The following is a 6,000-nucleotide window of genomic DNA, read 5'->3' on the forward strand; positions in this document are numbered from 1 at the left end:
TCTGACACACTGTGCACCTCTAAACTGCCTGAATTTCTATGCCTTCCTGGTACTGTTCCCTGGGAAATAGAGTGAAGATTCCTTCTTCTCTCAGTTGTCCCAAATATGCCTTGGAACTTGCTGCCTCTTGGAGGCCCTGCACCAAATTAGGTTTCAGGATACCTCTTTGGGGAGATAATTCTCCGTGGTCTGGTATTTATGCACATCTTTTAGCAAAGGATATTGAGAGCTTTGTTCAAGGATGTTTGCATAACAGACAGCCTTGGCAGTAGAAAAATAGTGACTCCCTCAAGAGAGATTTAGAAACATCTTTCCTTGGAGAAATTCCAGGGTAATAAAGCTGATGTCTCTCTCCAGGGAGGAGGAGGGCCACGTTAGCTAGCAGCCCCTAACTCTGCAAGACCAGCATCTCCTAACCTTGCAGTTCCTCAAGTGTGACACAAATCCAGTGCCCGGCCCTGCTTGCACATCGCAGTCATGGGATGTGTGGACCCAGTGCAGACACGATACTCACACTGCCTGCTGTGTCAGGAGCAATAACTTGTCTAAATCCATTTGGGCTCTTTGTCTCCTATGGACTACACATGTGGGGTGTGGCCGGTTGACCTGGCGGCTGTGGCAGCCTTGCTGTGCAAGAACTGCTGGTCTGCTAGGTCGTCTCTCTGGACCCCCCCTGCTTGTGTGCTCTCACCTCCATCTCTCCCCTTCATCCTTGTTTCTTTGTCATGATGAGCTTTCCCTGGCCGGCATTCACTCCTGATTCAGTCAGTAAATATTGTTGAGAACCCACCACGGTCAGGTACTGCTCCAGGGGCTGTCGATGCATCAGTGAGCAGCGCACCCGCTATGTCTACTTTCACAGAGCTGCACTTTAACTGGAACTGGGTGGGGACGGATGCTGTGAAGATGGCCATCAACCAACAAGGGCTGCACAAATATCAGATGCACGAGTGCTGTGCTGAGAAATCCAATTGTGTGATGGGCAGACGGGGACCCTACTGTCTGGCCAGGTTAGACCACCGTGGAAAGTCACTGGCATGTGCTGTTGAGTTGATTTGAATGAAATAAGAAGGAATCAGTCATGAGAAAACTTAAGACATAAGTTCAGGCAGAAAAAATAACTAGAGCAAATGCCTTAAAGGACGACCAACTTGGCAAGTTTAGAGAGGCTGAGGCTTAGGGTGTGTGATGAGCTGAGGCAGAGAAGGAACATTCCACGTAGTTAAAGACACCAAAGCCAGAGCCAGGGATTTAGCCTCTATTTTGTGTGTTATAGGAAGTCATTGAAAAGTTCGAAGCAGAAAGAAATGCTCTAGATTTTTAAAAGATAATTCTGGGCTTAAAGAATAGGCATTGTAAAGGGGGCTTGGAATGAAATTTAGGTTGTGTTTGCAAAGTAGATTTGACAGGATTTGCTGATAGGTTAGATATACACTGTAAGGGAAAAATAAGGAGAAGTCAAAATATCTTCTAAAGGTGGTGTGGATGCTGGCACTGATAGGGAAATACAGGTAAGAGGAGTTTTGTTGGGGTGAATATTAAAAGACCTATTAGACATCCATGTAGGCATGGCAAATAGGCAGCTGAATGCATGGAATTGGAGAACACAGAAGTTTTTAAAGCTAAATATGGATCATTGAGAGTCATTGGCAAAGAGATAATCCTTGAAGCCTGGCATGAGGTGTGGAGCATTGAATGAGCTGAATGAACCTCCTCAGGGAATGTGTGTAGAGAGGAGAGAGGATCCAGGACAGACTTCTGTTGTCTTGCATGGCACAGAGGTCCAGCAGAGTGGGTATTGCCAGCTAATGAAACTGAAGGACTGCTGGGCTGGTCAGAGGTAGTTGTAGAGAGCACGAGGCCATAAAAACTGAGATAAGAGAGTATTTCTAAATAAAACTTTCCATAAAATTTGTTTGGCAATAGGACAATTATTGTAGCTCTTTGCAAGGGAGATCTCAGTGGAACAGAAGGAGACAGCATCCCGGTTGGGGAGAGGTAAGCCAAGACTCATAGGTGAAAAAGAAGAGCCAGTGACTATAGACAAACCTTTAAAAAAGTCTTGCTGTAATGGCGACTTACAAAATGAGAGAGCTGGAAGATGATGGGGGCCAGTCAAGGGAGGGCTTTTATTTTGGTAGAAGAAACAAGATAGGGGCACCTGGGTGGCTCAGTCAGTTAGGCATCCGTCTTCAGCTCAAGTCATGATCCCAGGGTCCTGGGCTTGTTGGGCTCCCTGCTCAGCAGGGAGTCTGCTTCTCCCGCTACCCCTCCCTCTGTTTGTGCTCTCTCTCTCTCACGCTCTCTCTCAAATGGATAAATAAAATCTTAAAAAAGAAAAGAAGAAACAAGATAATATTTGTATGTTGATAGGGATAGATCCCTTAAAGAAGTAGAATTTATGAGACAGGGGACAGAAGGGCCTAACATCATTTTCTTATTGGGCTTGGGCTTTTGGGGAAAAAAAGAGAAAGAGAAAATAGCAAATTATTTCTGATTCCCTTGAGGTGATGAATCCAGAAAGGGTCATACACTTCTAATTGGCAGAGGTAAGGGTGGGGGAGAAGAAAAAAATAATTCATATTTATAAGCATTACCCCAGGCACTAATATTAAATCTGGTCACTTCTGTTCATTTTCAGCATCACCAACCTCATCCAAACACCCACATCTCTTGTTGGGACAGCTTATACTTTCTCCACGTCTATTCCACCCCTTCCCCCAGCCCATCCCTGGTTCCTCCACATGCAACGTAGCTTCCATCCAGCTGTCAGAGGGATTGGTTTAATGCTTAAATGCAATCGTATTGCTCCTCCAGGTTGAGTGCTTTAGTTGCTTCCTATTACCTGTGAAATAAACCCATTATCATGGCTTCCAAGGCCCTATGTGACCATGAGCAGCCACTGACCCGCTCTCCTGCCTTCTTCATACTGCAGAGGCCCTGAGTCACAGAGCTCTAGCATAGCTGGCTTGTTTCCGCTCCTCCGACAAGCCAAGCTCTTCTTGCTCAACATGATTGCACCTGTGAAATCTCTGCCTGGAACGATCTCCCTACCAAGTCTAGTTAGACTAGTCTCTTTCCATGTTCTCCTTCCCTACCTGCCCTTCCACCATAGCACTCTGTCTATACTCATAGCACTTACCATCTTTTGTAATTATGTGTTATTTACTTGTTCTTGATCTCATTCTTCAATGAGAAGGCGAGAAGTCTTCTGTATTTTTTCACCTACATACACTCAGCATTCGACCACTACTGCACAAAGCAGGTTCATAATGACTGGTTTTTGAATGATAAATTGTATTCTATACCCATAAAATCATCATGGAAACTTATATTTTGAACAAAATCAATATTTTGATTGTTATTATGATAGATATAGTTATGTATGCTTCCTTTTGGATTTTTAGAACCTTTTGGATTTTTGACTCAGAACTTTGGCCAGACTAGTCACAATATTCAACTTTATACATTTGTTTCCATGACTTCATTAGCATATTCATTGTGACATTTAATAATCAATAGTGCTATCGCTAATCATTTTATTCATCATGATTTAGATAAATGGTGATTTAAAGCCAACAATTAACAGTATTGTTTTTTTAGTTATTCTCAAGCCTAATATAATTATATATTTGAAGTAGAAATTGAGTTTGTGCTGATAGCAGAGTTATTCTCATTGGAAGCAGCTATTTCCCATAAAAATCTGTGTAAATAGAAAAGCCTACACTATTCCTCTCCATTTTTTTTTTACTCTCCATTGTGTAATGCTCATCCCTCAATATTGAGAATGCATGCGAGTTGCATTTAAAAAACAAACAAACAACAAACAGCAATTTACATTATTAAGGGCTTCACCAATATGAGCTAAGTCTCAGGATGGTGACAACAAAAAGAAAAATGAAACTCCCAATAGCTTAGTTTAAAATAGGGGATCACAGTGAGTCTGTGGCTACAAATAAGAATCCCATTAAAAGAATTAGCTCAATTTTGATGAGAAGCTAATCTTTCTCCAGGGTTGATTGAATGCAACATTTAAAATGGCAGAGCTTCTGATCTCTGTGAGTGGGTAGGATTTGCAGGTCAGCTGTTTGAGAAGGACTTACCCATTTTCCACTAAAATAGCTGAAAAGTTTGGGTCTTTGTGGATTTAAATTCACTTAAACGTAGAAGACGAATAAAAGGCTCGTGTGTTCTCCTGTATGGAATATTACTGCAATGTCAACTTGATAAAAAAAAAACCAAAAAACAAAAAACACCTCAATCTGATTTCCTCAACCACACAGATATTTTACAATATGTTAATGAAAACTTAGAGTATAGAATGAGTACAGTACTGCACAAAATGTTCAGTTTTTTGGGTGAAGGTGGTAAAGCAGGCACAGTGGTAGTTTGGCTAAACTAATGTATTTTAATAATGTTTGATTGTAAACTTCATGAGTAACAACAATATGATAGAAGATTAAAAACAAGTCAATGAAAGTGTAGTTTATGTTTCCAAAAACCAATTTATACAAGTATATGTTTTTTAATTCATTCATTTATTTTAAGACAGAAAGAAAGAGTGGCTGGGAGGGAGAGAGAATCTCAAGACGACTCTGCCCTGAGTGGGGAGCCTGACGTGGGGCTTGATCCCATGACCATGAAATCATGACCTGAGCCAAAACCAAGAGTCGGACGTTTATGCAACTGAGCCACCCAGGTGCCCCCAATTTATATATAGTTTAAGAACTTTAAAATAAAAAACCAAGATGATAGAAATTTGAGCTTATTCATTTGTTTTCTTGATTTTTCCATTCAGTAGTAATTGTCTGATTAATTTTAGGTGTCTGTGTTCAGGATACTTGTATCTATGTGCTAATGATGTGATATTTTGGAACAAGGTCACAGATGCTGACAGAAAAAGTCCAGGAATAAATTATTCCTACTGGCACCATGTGAGAAAAGAATAATTTTAAAAAATATTAACATCTATAAAAGCTTAGAACAATCTTTCTGTCTCAAAATGCATTTTAAAAAATTACACCATGCAGTTGAAAACTGACATTTTATAATTTAATCATGTCCTATTTTAGGCGATGTGCTGAGAGGACACATTACCATGTACATTTTCTCAATATTAAAGGCATTAAAGTCATAGAATCATAGAATTGAGAGGTACTTTAGGAATCTTCTTGTCAAATGCCCTTATTTTACAGAAAAGGGAAGGGAGACTCGGAGTGCAATGGCCAACCAGTGCCATGGCCCTAGGGACAGGCAAGTCTTTCCCACTCCATTTACCCATCTTAGGGAAAACCAGCCTCCAACATTTCCACTTAGCTAATGAATGGAAACAGTCGCACACACCAGATTGCAGAATCCACTTGTATTTCCACATCTTACATGCTCCGTTGGATGCTTCTCTCTGTTCTTTTCAGTCCTGGTCCCTACTATTCCACACATCTCTAGCCCTAACCACAGCAATATAAAAGCAGGTCCAAAAACGAAGAAAAAAACCTGTCTGTGATTGTCTCACCATATCAAAGTGACACTGGAATCAATCTTAACACGTTTCTATGTTAATGGTTGTTTTGCTACATATTAATATGTAGGAATGAGGAAGATAGGATATTGACATCTAGGAATAAGATTCTATTTTTGGATTTTTAGAAAGTGTTGAAATCATTGAGAACTCTTAGTGAAAATATGGGCTGCATTAACACCGAATTTCTTCAAAGGGTGGTTTTAGGAGGCTCTGTCCACTCTGAACACCAAATTCTTGACTCTGGACAATCTAGGTAGTTATTTGTATTATAAATATTTTTAATTTTCTGTAATCATGATGTTTTGACATCTTAAAACACCTTTTTGGCCAGGGAGAGACTGTTCCTCACCAGGCTAGCCCTGTAAGACGTGCTATGCGTCCTGTCTCTAGGACCTGTAAATACAGTTGACACTTGAAAAACACAGGGGTTAGGGGTGCTGACCCCCTGCACAGTTGAAAATCCATGTATAATCTTTACT

This window comes from Ursus arctos, unplaced genomic scaffold (genome assembly GCF_023065955.2).
Source record: "Ursus arctos isolate Adak ecotype North America unplaced genomic scaffold, UrsArc2.0 scaffold_3, whole genome shotgun sequence".
Taxonomy (NCBI): Eukaryota; Metazoa; Chordata; class Mammalia; order Carnivora; family Ursidae; genus Ursus; species Ursus arctos.